Source organism: Lepidochelys olivacea, assembly GCF_965140295.1.
Source record: "Lepidochelys olivacea isolate rLepOli2 genome assembly, chromosome: 21".
Taxonomy (NCBI): Eukaryota; Metazoa; Chordata; order Testudines; family Cheloniidae; genus Lepidochelys; species Lepidochelys olivacea.
The window spans coordinates 13385577-13399199 of record NC_140431.1 but is presented as its reverse complement, the minus strand read 5'-3'; positions in this window follow the sequence as shown (position 1 = coordinate 13399199).

Genomic DNA, 13623 nt, shown 5'->3' with positions numbered 1-13623 from the left:
CAGCACGAAGAGCTGTTTCCGTTTGCCGGTGCTAAGTCTGACAGGACTGAATTCCACCAACTCCGTGCTCATTCTGTTGCTATGGTACGAAGCAAAAAAAAAAAAATTCATTCAACCTCCAGCAGTTTTCATACTTAGAATCAAGTTTCCGCTCTTGCTGACCGGGTTAGGGAGAGGGACGTTTTATCCTGCGAATTCCACAGAGTTTGCACATCGATCAGAACGTTCCCCCCATGCCGGGGTGTTTTGCGCTGGGCGTTTGGGTTTGGAGCCTGGTGTGACGGAGCAGGACCCAGGGACCTTGAGCTCCGCCTCCACTTGCACAGGGGCTATAGGATAGCGCTAGAAACTGGCTGGGTCGGGGACCAGAATGAATGGCTTTGGGAAGGGTGGTGTAATGTGGAGGAATAGGGCAGTATCCCTTTAAAGTTTGGGATCCCTTTAGTGGTGCTGACTGTGTGTGGAGGAGACTCTGGGGGGGTGTCTCTGTGTGTGAATAGTTAAGGTTTGTCCACACAGGAAGCTATTCTGGATTAGCTCCTAGAGTAGATTTTGTGCAATGGCTGTTGTGGTCAGTTTCCCTATGTAAATAAGTCCTTGGTGACCATGGCTATTTGAGATCCAGCCATGCCCCTGGGGTTTGTCTCAGATTGTTCTGGTGTGTGGAAAAACACTAGGCCTAACAGCGAGGCTCCACACCCTGGAGCCATGGGGCTGCATTGCCCCCCAAGCTGGGGAGCTTTCCGTTTCCTTCCCGGCTTAGGTTGATTTGTTCTGCTGATTGCACAGGATCCCTTGAGGAAAAGACCTTGCTGACAGCCATGGGGTTGCTGGCCCCTTCAAAGGGAGTCAGGGCCCACCCTATCCATGAGGACCCAATTTAAAGGGAACAAGCTCAAGTAGGCAGCTAACTGACTAAGAAGCACCTGGGCCTGTTACAAAGCCATCAGGGCTAATTTGCATAGAGGCGCTTAGCAGGAGCACCCCCCTAAGGGAAGGCAGCTGCTGTTGTCCTTGCTGCCAGTGCCTGTTAAACTCTGCAAGTGGACAGGTCAAAGCCTTCAGTAGATGGATCTAGATGGGGAGAAGCTGAGTAATCCAGCTCCTGGAGGAGAGCTGGGGACTCCTTAGCTGAGGAGCATGAGTTGATTTAGCTGATGACCTAGCTCTGGGAGGAGGGCTGAGGACCCCTGGTTCAAGAGACTGAGACTGTGAATTACAACCCACCTCCAGCAAGGAGGACTGTGCACCTCCTGTGCCCAGGATGGAGAAGCCTGACCAGAAATCCCCTCAGCCCTGAGAAGGGGAACAGTGTTGAAAGACTCTGGGTGCAAGTGTCTTATTTCTGAACCCTGAGGGAGCTGAGGGTGGGGTTCTTGCAGAACCACACTGTGCCAGCAGTGGTAATGATTTGGGACGGCCCCCCTCTTACACTGGTTGTATGTTTGTTTCCTGCTGATTCATTCCACCCACTGTTCCCAGGCTTAATGAAAAGTGAGGACATTCCTGTGCATTATGAGCTGGGCTTTCTTTAAACAAATTGCAGCAGAATTGTAACCTGGAATCTAAACTGACCACGACGAGGGCTCTGGCCCTTTCGGTTGGGATGCTGTTCTTCAAAATGGGACCTTAGTATAACAAAAACGATGATGACTGCCTGAATCTGCAGGCAGCCTGAGATGACAGCTGTCTGTGACAGGAGTGTGTCTTGTTCCTGTTCACCTCAATGGAGTGTTTAACCCTGAAGTCTAATGATAATGTCTAATGAGCTCTTTAGCAGAAATATCAAACGAATGTGCTGTCATGGTAGTAACAGATATTGCAGTGGCATGCTATGGGCCAGCCAGCTCCTGTTCATGGCAGCTTAGGCGTGTGAGGAATCCAAATCTTTGTCCCCTCCAAATTCATAGTCAGCCCCCAACACCTATCTTCAGTATTGGAACTGGAGATAATGCCTCCTTCAGAATACCAGAAACCTCAACTGCCTCCTAGCTACTGAAATCACCTCCCACACAGTCCTTGGTTGCAAAAGACTCAACTGTCCCCTGAGCAGCTGCCGAAACCTACAGCTTCCGCCCCCTCCCCCGCGACAACTCCTATGATACAGCTAGTTTTGCAATAAAAAAAATTTAGGGCTGTTGATTAATTGCAGTTAACTCACGTGATTAACTCAAAAAAATTAACTGATTAAATTAAAATTAATTGTGATTAATCGCCCTGTTAAACAATAGAATACCAACTGAAATTAATTAAATATTTGTGGATGTTTTTCTACATTTTCAAATATATTGATTTCAATTACAACACAGAATACAAAGTGTACACAGCTCACTTTCTATTATTATTTTTGATGACAAATATTTGCACTGTGAAAAGGAAAAGAAATAGTAGTTTTCAATTCACCTCATCCAAGTACTGTGGTGCAATCTCTTTACTGTGAAAGTGCAACTTACAAATGTAGATTTTTTTTTTGTTACATAACTGCACTCAAAAACAAAACAATGTAAAACTTTAGAGCCTACAAGTTCACTCAGTCCTACTTCTTGTTCAGCCAATTGCTCAGACAAACAAGTTTGTTTACATTGACAGGAGATAATGCTGCCTGCTTCTTATTTACAATGTCACCTGAGAACAGGTGTTCGCATGGCACTTTTGTAGCTGGCGTTGCAAGGTATTTAGCATATCCTGCACGTAAACATTCATATGCCCCTTCAGGCTTTGGCCACCATTCCAGAGGACATGCTTCCATGCTGATGATGCTTGTTAAAAAAATAATGTGTTAATTACATTTGTGACTGAACTCCTTGGGGGAAAATTGTACGTCTCCTGCTCTGTTTTACCCGCATTCTGCCATGTATTTCATGTGATAGCAGTCTCGGATGATGACCCAGCACATGTCCGTGTTAAGAACGCTCTCACTGCAGAATTGACAAAATGCAGAGAAGGCACCAATGTGAGATTTCTAAGGATAGCCACAGCACTCGACCCAAGGTTTAAGAATCTGAAGTGCCTTCCAAAATCTGAGAGGGACGAGGTGTGGAGCATGCTTGCAGAAGTCTTAAAAGAGCAACACGCCGATGCGGAAACGACAGAACCCGAACCGCCAAAAAAGAAAATCAACCTTCTGTTGGTGGCGTCTGACTCAGATGCTGAAAATGAACCTGCGTCGATCCGCTCTGCTTTGGATCTTTATCGAGAGAACCCGTCATCAGCATGGACACCTGTGTGCGATTTGCTGGGGAAGGAATAGTTGCCTCTCTGAGCTAACGCATGGTAGGTTTACAGGAGGTTTGGGGAGCTCTGGTCTTGTCCAGGAATGGGAAGAGATGCTTTCCAGCTCCTGACTCCTGTGGCGAGTCATAGGTTCTGAGGGCAGACGGGACCACGGTCATCACCTAGTGTGACCGGCTGTATAGCACCGGCCAGAGAACGTCCTCAAATAATTCCTAGAGCCGATCTTTTGGAATAACATCCAATCTCGATTTAAACTTTGCCAGCGGTGGAGAATCCACCACAACTGTTGGTAAATTGTTCCAGTGGCTAACTACCCTCCCTGTTAAAAATTTACACCTTATTTCCAGTCTGAATGTGTCTCGCTTTAACTTCCAGCCATTGGATCATGTTTTGCCGCTCTCTGCTAGACTGAAGAGCCCGTTATTAAATATTTGTTCCAATTGTAGATACCTATTGACCAGAATCCAAGTCACCCCTAAACCTTCTCTTTGTTAAGCTAAGTAGATTGAGCTCCTGGAATTTCTCACGAGAAGGCAGGTTTTCTAATCATCATTCTTGTGGCTTTTTTCTGAACCCTCTCTAGTTTAAATTTGAAGGGGTATTTGCAGAACAAGGGAAGTAGCTGTGTCGGAGGATACAGTGGGATTTCCGCTATGAGCACCCAGTCACCTTACTTCCACCTCGTATAGGACACAGACCCAATAACAGCATCTCTGCCAACTAAAAAAAAGCAGGAGGGCAAATTCAGAAACGGTCCCTAACTGCTGAGAATAATACAGATTTAGGCACAGTTCCAACCTTACTGTGAATAATGGGTCAGAGCCGTCCTCTGTAGTATTGTCCAAAGGTTACGTATACATAAGTCAGGAATTCAAGTCCCAAATTATTAATACTAGAACTGGGGAACTCCGAAAACCAAATGTACCCCAAGAAAAAGTCCTTCCAACCCAAGCACCCCAAAAATGTACAAGCCAAGGAGCTTGGTTTAAAAATGGGTCTGAGGTTCCCGCCATAAATAGAGGAGCAACTGTAAAATTGTATCACAACCCTGAAAATATGGACACATGGCAATGGGAATGTAATAGGTGTACCCAGACCACGTGTTCATTAGGGTATGGCGGTGAATCTGTGTTCAAATGGGAATTCAAAAATAAATGGATAATGGTAAGGAACATCACCATACCACCCTGTAGCGGGGCAGTTACCCCGCTCCTGGGAGAAAAGGGAGGCTGATTGGGGAAGCGGCCACAGCTGGGGCCACACCCAATCAGGCCACAGCTGGCCCTGATATAAGGGCTCACTCCAGCCTGGGAGTGGGAAGGACCTGGCGGCCTGGGAGTATAGGGTACCTGGGGCAGAGCAGTGCTGGGGAAAGGCGAGGGGAGCTGGGGCACTCCAGCCAGGCAACTCCCCAGGGTGAGGCCTTGTTAAGGCCTAAGGAGGTACTGGGGCTGCAGAGGTAGCTGGTCCAACCCCCTTGCCAGTGATGAGTGGCCATCACAGACTGCAGTGTGCCCTGGGAAAAGGGGGCTAGATGATGATTGGCAATAGCCACTGAGGCAAGGTGGGCATAGAGGGAGGGAGGGAGGGGGTTCCCTTGAGGAAGGGAGACCCAGAGCATGGGGGTGCTGCTGCGGGGAGCACCCCAACATAAGGGATACCAGGGTCCGGGAGGGACACGGGGCCTGCGGCAGGCGAGACACCAGCCTGCAGGGGGCACTCTGAGGTTGAGGAGCTAATTCCCAGCACGACCAGCAGGAGGCACCGTGGCGGTGAGTCAGCGATCTCCTACACACCCAATTTAAAAAATGGGAAGTATCTAGACAAAAATGTCCTGAAGAACATCAGTGTGCTTTAAAATGCCAGACCTCATATACAGGGAATATACAACATATCCATATGTATATACAAGATATTAACCAAAGTAACCCAGGAACATCTTAACCAACGGTTTCCCTGAATGTATAAAATGGCTAATTCTGGACCGTAACCACGAACGCAGATACATATATCATGGGTCCAGATTTAAAGTTTTTGCAAACTTATTCCCTGAAGACTGGATAATTAACGCTCATTACCCTAACTGTTCTAAATGAATTGTACAATATAAAATATATTGGGTCTGGGATGTGAAAAAAAGAGAAACGGTTTTGAAAAAAAATCCATATGGAAAACACTAAACACTGGAACAAAACTGAAAAACACATGGAGCTCCTCTACCCTAAGGGAAAATATAAAAAAGACTTTAAAGCAACGGACGCAGTCAGCACACGACTGGGGAACAAGGGAAAATAATACATCGAAAGATGGGATAGTCTGTGATGAAATTAAGTAAATTGTTGGAAAAAAGTATTCTGAATATTGTTAAAGAAATAAGGAAAATTCATGCAGAATTATCCTGGGGAAAAGTGTGTATAAAAGCCCAGGAAATCTTGGGAGAACAATGAAAAGATATCTTGAAACAGGGCCAAAAAGGAACGTGGCCCCAAACTCTTAACTGGGCATTATGTTACTACTCTTATATTAATCAATCATTCCAAGATATCTGAAAAGTGCAAGTGCAACCATGTACCATACACCAGGGCACTCTTGTCCTTTCCGCTATAGCCAATGGAAAGTGTATTCGGTAACATAGGCCAGAGCCTGCAGAAATAAAACCAGGTACTATAAAATAGTATCAGAAAAAAATGAATGATGGTAAATACCTGAATTAGGATGGAAGCTGTCAAGGTTCCTTCCCCACTCTGAACTCTAGGGTACAGATGTGGGGACCTGCATGAAAGACGCCCTAAGCTTATTCTTACCAGCTTAGGTTAAAAACTTCCCCAAGGTACAAACTTTGCCTTGGCCTTGAACCGTATGCCGCCACCACCAAGTGTGTTAAACAAAGAACAGGGAAAGAGCCCACTTGGAGACGTCTGCCCCCAAAATATCCCCCCAAGCCCTACACCCCCTTTCCTGGGGAAGGCTTGATAAGAATCCTCACCAATTTGTACAGGTGAACGCAGACCCAAACCCTTGGATCTTAAGAACAATAAAAAATCAATCAGGTTCTTAAAAGAAGAATTTTAATTAAAGAAAAGGTAAAAGAATTACCTCTGTAAAATCAGGATGGTAAATATCTTACAGGGTAATCAGATTCAAAACATAAAGAATCCCTCTAGGCAAAACCTTAAGTTACAAAAAGACACAAAAACAGGAATATACATTCCCTCCAGCACAGCTTATTTTAGCAGCCATTAAACAAAAGGAAATCTAACGCATTTCTAGCTAGATTACTTACTAACTAACAAAAAAAGAAAAGGAGTACTTGTGGCACCTTAGAGACTAACAAATTTATTTGAGCATAAGCTTTCGTGAGCTACAGCTCACTTCTAACTAACAGAAGTTCTGAGATTGCATTCCTGATCTGTTCCTGGCAAAAGCATCACACAGACAGATGAACCCTTTGTTTCCCCCACACCCTCCCTATTTGAAAGTATCTTGTCTCCTCATTGGTCATTTTGGTCAGGTGCCAGCGAGGTTACCTTAGCTTCTTAACCCTTTACAGGTGAAAAGGTTTTGCCTCTGGCCAGGAGGGATTTTATAGCACTGTATACAGAAAGGTGGTTACCCTTCCCTTTATATTTATGACAGAAGCAAATAATAAAAGCCCAATAAAACCAGGTTACCTTGGTTAAAAAAGGAAATTGAAATTTAGAATGAAAAGGAGGTAAACTCACCATAAATTTACAGTGAAAAAATGGTTGGTGGGGATTATATAATTTAAACCAAAATATATGCTGGCATCAAAAGGAAAAGGGTAATGTAACAATAAACAACCAAACCTGGTTCCTAGACCATGGGGTGTGGTGTACTCGTGGAAATATCAATGGCACCCTCAGATGACTAAAACCTTTATGGCTCACCCTAGATTAACATCGCCAAATTTAAGGGCAATAGCGTGGAATGATACAGATTGGAATATGAAGATACAGACGAATCAAGGCACACTAGACCAAATAGAACGGTCAACTAAACTAATAGTATCTGTAAAAAGCTCTGCTTGCTTGAAAGTATAAAATTGTGAAAAAAGCTATAGAAAAAATAAGGTCTCAAATGTGTGCTTGGTACAATGTTGTATGTCAAGTAACAACATGGAAAGGGGTTGAATGGCCAATGTTATTTTGGATTTCTGGAACTGCTGTATTATTCTGTGGATGTTTCTGTTGTGGATATCAGATGTGTAAGCAATATAAAAAAAACCCAAGCTTTGTGAAAAACTTATCAAATGGAGTTGTCGAATTATGTTACTAATAATCGTAAAAGACTGCTTGACATTTTATAGAAACCAGAAAAGGAGATACAAGATCTAATAATTAGCGTACAAATTGTGGGTATGATTGATGCAATATTACAATTAACTTTGGTAATTAAATATTGAATGGGAGACTGTTGGGATGGTGCCAAATTGCTGTGGCCGTACTCAATGAATGGGGTGAACATCACTTGACATGACTTAAACATGGCTGACGGGCTGCAGAGGATCAGGGGAGCAGGTTCCCTTTAAGCAGAAGCAAATTTGATAAAGAATTGGCAAAGTCTGTTCATACAATCGATATTGAACCAATTGGTCAGCAAATATGGGCCCATGCAAAAGTAAATATCACATGTATAAAGTTCCAGCATGGAGCACAGGTCGACCTGGTTGTAGGGAGTCACCATGCAAAGAGCCAGAGTGAATGACTGATGAGTGAGTAAACATGGGGTGATCTTCATTTGGTGCCACCCCCCCCCACCCCAGCCCCTTCTAAAATGCAAATTAGGTGAAATTAGTAACCACACACCCACTGGGCATGCTTTTAAGACAGGTGACTCCTTTGCGAGGAAAAAAAGTATAAAAATCAAGCAAAGTACATTACTGTGGTTGGCATTCCTTAATTGATGCTTGAAGAAGCAATGCTGCTAGACACAGTAGCCAAAACTCTGCTCTGTGGGCTTGAGTAGGACTGTGACCCAGAGGGGTCTCAAGGCGCAAGACCTTGCCTCGAGGGAACCCAAGACAGACCAGAGGGCTGAGAAGAACAGACCAGGAGGAAAGAAGCCGTCTATAAAATTGGTAACCACCTTCTTTGTTTGCCAAGCAGGAACTGCGTGAGGCTAGCGCAGGGCCTGTTTGTGACAGAGAGACTCGTTAAGAGGAATGTATAGCTCTTAATGTTTAACATAGGAGCTATGTGCTAAATATGACCCCTTACGGCTTGTGTAATTCTTTCTCAATAAACTGCTGTGTATTGAAGATAAGTACTGTGGACCTTTTTCACTGGTATGACAGTAATCTGCTCCACTGGGAGCCAAAAAAGATCCATTTCAGGGGTAGTCGCACTCCCTGTTGTCAACAATCAACATCCATCTTGAACTGTGGACACCAGAACTGGACACAGGATTTCAGCAGTGGTCACACCAGTGCCAAATGGAGAGGTAACCTTGCTGTTCCTACTGGAGATTCCTGGTTATGCATCCCAGGGTCACATTAGCTCTTTTGGCCACCACGACCCCCAAATCTTTCAGACTCATGATGGGGGATGTTGGGAGGTCCGGTTGCTACTACATAGCTCAGCAGTGCCAGTAGAGACCACATGGGCTGGTGCTGCGGCCCCCATGAGACGCCAGCTTGTTGCAGTGGCCCCCACACTCAGAAGAAAGCTGGGGGAAATTCACTCCTATGCCAAGGGCTTGGGAATCATTTAAACCCCGGTTTAGGACTTACTTTGAGGGCTCAAGAGGGACTTGCATGTGGGACTGGTGCCAGACCTCTGCTCGGCTGTGAATTTCACTCTGAGAGCAAGCAAGGTAGAGACGTCACGCGAGGAGTGCTGAGAGACTTGATACAGAATGTCCCCTTAAGGCTAGTTGGGCCTAGGGGTCAACCCTACCCTGTCCTGGGGTGCGGCCCTTTAAGATTTTGGGAGGTCTTGTGAATGCAAAGATCTAGGAAATAAAAGATATGGGAAGAGAGGAAGCAGTCCTGGGAATTAAGTAGTGGGGGGAAGCCCATTACTGTTTCTTTAAGGGCCCAGAACCAAGAGACTTCAGAGTGAGCGGGACAAACTTCCCCTCTATCCCAGCCAATTGGGATGAGCTTTGGGAAGAGGACCACTATATATACTACCTCCTTCTCACATATGAGGAAAGACACCAGCAAGGGAAGGTGCTGATAGGCCCTGCCAAGCCCAAAGTTAAAGGAACTGGTTGGGGGAAAAGAAGCCAGCTGGAGGAGCTGACTGCGGACCCTGCAGCTGGCCTGAAGTGCAACCCAGTGCCAGGAGGAGGGCTGGGGGCTCCTGAGCTGGGGGAAGGCAAGCCATCAGGATTCTTCTGTGGACCTAGAGCAGGGATGAGCTGGAGAGACAAGAAGAAGTGGTGTGCACTCTGTAAAAAAAGGGTTAATACACCAGACCCTCTGAAGGGGGCATTTTGTTTGAAGCAATCTGGTCTGGGTAATTGAATGGAGAGCCCAAGCGGGTGCTGAGGGCAGTGCATCAACAGGACTGTGAAGGGGTGTTCTCAAGGGTGGCCCCCTGTTTCAGAGGCAGATGGGACTAGTCTCCAGTGATCTGGAGATCTTTGATGTGAGATGTCTCTGAAGGCGAGGGCAGATCAGTGCTCGTGATGCTGACATTCTGACACCCTCGCCAAGGTTGATGGAGCCCGGAGAACACTTATCTGAAACTGACTAACTGGAATTTGCTCTGTGTGGTACATTGCTAATTGCTTTAATCTTCCTGCCCATCGGTACTGGGGATTCCTGAGCACGGAGGGAAGTCAGTAGCCCCAGGCTATTGTCCCAATAAAACACTTAGTTGTCACTCAAGATCTCTTTCGCCATGTGTTGCCAACTGGCATGATTCTTCGTGAGTCTCAGGATAATTATTGTCTCCTTAAAGCCCCAGCTTCTGGAGGAACAAGTGGATATGTGATGATTGAGGCCTTCATTCTTAAAGAAAAGGTCAGTTTCAACCCTTGTGGCCGCAGAGAAAGCGTCACAATGTGACACCCCCCCTCCCCCCGTGCACCCTAAAGGCTCAAAAAGCAGAAGGCAAATCCAAAGAACATGAAATCTATTGGTTTTACATCATCTCATGGATCTAAAGCCAATCTTGTGGGTTTTGGTGAGCCTGACTCATGATATTTGAACATTTGGGGTTGGCAAGACTGCATGTCCCTTCCCCAATGGTACAGTTGTGAAATCAAGGGGTCTGCTGCCCTGGGGAGGGCTAAGTGCCCCCTCACTCCCTCGGGGTGTAAATCAGGAGTAACTCCATTGAAGTCAATGGATTTATAATGCTATACAGCTGGTATGCTAACTGAATCAGGGCCTGAGCCTAATGCACAGTCAGATCAGGGAAGGAGCCATCTGCGGTCCCTCTTATCATGGGTATTTCATTCCTGTCTCCATCTCGGCTGTGGTGTGTTGTGTTGAAGCGGGACTGTTCTTAATGTTTCCTCTGAATAGTGTGGGGGTGCCTCAGTTTCCCCTATGCAGTTCTTAAGTATCTAGGTGGTGGGACAAGGGTGTATGATCATTGTAGAGGGCAGGTGTGTGCAGGGGTCTGGACACAGAGAATGGCTGACACCCTGTTTCCTGGCAACTGATGGCCTGGCCCTTCCCCCCTGCAAGGTGAGAGCTAAAGGGTTGGAGAACAAAGGAATCTGGTGACCTCCTGGCCCGGGAAAGGGACAAAGCCCAGAGGAGGAGGGGGTGGAGAGTGAGTCAGTTTGGGCTGGCTGGGGACATGTAGTGAAGGGCAGACGTGGTTGTCTGGCTCACTGCCCCCCAAAATGGACCCGGCTGAGGGGCCTGTTCTCTGCATCTGCAAGCTCTGTGTTAGACCATGTTCCTGTCGTCTAATAAACCTCTGTTTTACTGGCTGACTGAGAGTCATGTCTGACCATGGAGTTGAGGGGCAGGACCCTCTGGCTTCCCCAGGACCCCGCCTGGGCAGACTCGCTGTGGGGAGCGCACGGAGGGGCAGAGGATGCTGAATGCTCCGAGGTCAGACCCAGGAAGGTGGAAGCTGTGTGAGCTTTGTGTCCTGCAGACAGTCTGCTCACAGAAAGGAGACTTCCCCAGAGTCCTGACTGGCTTCGTAGGGAGCAGTTCCAGAGCATCGCCCGGGGACTCTGTGACATGTGTGTTTTATTTTAATGCTTTGGAGTTAAAAAAAAAGTTTTTAAAAAAAGCGGAGGGAGGGAACTGGAGAAGAGAGAATGGGTCAGGAGGAGGTAGGAATGGAGGGGAAGAGAAGGGAAGAGAGGAGGAGGAAAGAGCTAAGATGAGGAGGCGAGGATGAAAGAGACTGGAGGAAGAAAGGAAACGTAGAGGAGGAGAGGGGAATGGAGGAGACCTGGAAATGGAGCGGGGTTGGAGAAGGAAGGTGAGGGGACTGCACAGCAGGAAGGTGGGGAGGCCCTAAGGTCAGTGCAATTCTGTTGCAGTGGACCTAACTCCATCCTTCCTTTAAGGAGGGTTCTCCTCGCTTTCTGTCCCCTCTCAGCACACCCACAGAGCTGCCTCATCTGCTTTTGTTTATGCTGCCCTGTGACTCACTGGTGGAGCTGTTCTTGGCAGCCATATGGATCAGCCAGGGACAGGCGCATGCAGATCCCTCCCTCGCTGGGCGCACTGGGTCAGTGTCTGGGATGGCTCCTCCGGAGGCTTGCTCTGGCTGTGAGTAAGCCAGGCACCCACCGCTATGCAAAGTCCTCAGGGCAGCTGGGCCTTATTGCTGATGGAGCATCAAACTTAAACCCGCCGGGATGGGGGCCCAGGGCAGTGCAAACAGGACCCCCACCGACTCGCCAGCCTGCAAACACAAGGATGCTTGAAACCCACTGGGAACAGGGCTGTGGAGTCTGTTGTGGGTTCAAGCCCAGCACAGTAGTGACTGGGAACTGTCACCTCTTCTGCCTTACAGGCAATGAGTTGATGTCTTTGTGTAATGCCCAGGGGATGTATCGACCTCACACCAAGCCTGGGGGCTGATCTTCCCACCCCTTTGTGCCAGAGGCGAAGGGAGTATTTCTAGCCCAATTTTACAGATGGGGAGCAGAGACATTAAGTGACCTGCCCAAGGTCACACAGTGTGAGAGGCAGCTAAGTGGTCCCTGGCTGCTTCTTCTGGTCAGTAGGGGGCGCTCTAGCGGGCTTGTGGGTTTCCTGGGCTATAGGAAGAGCAGCACCGGGGAACTGCTGCGGGAGGCCTGGATGAGACGGGGTGGGGGAGCCTTGGCTGCGGTAGGAGGCTAGCTAAGGGGGAGGGGACCAGGCACTATAGCGGCAGATGCAATTGAAGGACCATCGATGACACAGAGAATGGTGTCCAGTTGTAGCCGTCGCAGAAGCGGGTTTGGTATTTGACTATGCAACGAAGGGGAGGAGCTTAGAAACAGGTCCATTTGCTTGGCTGATATTGACCAGTGGCAGTTGGGCGTGTTTTACGATGAGCCGTACAATGCAGCATCTAATAGAGCCCAGACTTCCCAGGGCAAAAGCACCTGCCTGCTGCCATAGGACGGTGAGAGACGCTCAAGTTCTACACCCAACTCCTGATAAAGAACCCTGCTCCGGCTGACTCCAGACAGATACCGAATACCTTGGGCATGGGAAAAAGAGCCCAGATCAGATAGACTCAGCCCATCCTGGGAAATCTTTGCTCCGCGCTCTCCCACAAACACACCACAAGCCCACCAAGAAGGCTGACGGGGCAGAATCCTCCCGGAAAGGAGCTGGAGACAGGATTTCCCTTAGCCAGACTCTTTCACTTTCTCACAACGGTGCCAACATCGCTGGTTCGAAACTGGCCAAGATCAGCAGGGGCTTTTGGGAGGCCCGTGTGAAATGATTTGGTGGTTTGGGGCCAGGTCCTGAGCTGGTGCAAACTGGCCCAATAATCCTATTGAAGTCTATGATGCTACCTTGCTTTAGACCAGCTGATGATCTGGCCGTTTAACTCCAGTTCCTAGAGAGCAGCGTTAATGGGGTGTGTGTGTGGGGGTGGGACATGGTTTTTTGAGCAAGCTGGATGTTTTAATTTGGGGCAAAAAATTTTTTAAAAAAGGAAACCACATTTTTGGGGGGAGGGAGAATTTTTCTGTTTGTGAAAAATGATTTTTTATTTTTACAGGGTTTTTTTTTTTTCCAAACACAGACATTGTTTCAGAGGAGCAGCCGTGTTAGTCTGTATCCGCAAAAAGAAAAGGAGGACTTGTGGCACCTTAGAGCCTAACATTTATTTGAGCATAAGCTTTCATGAACTGGCCGTAAGCCCCAGGCACTTCCATCTGAGACTCCCCAGAAGACTGCACCTTTGAGCAGCCTTTGATCCAGGCATTGGTGAGCTCTTCACC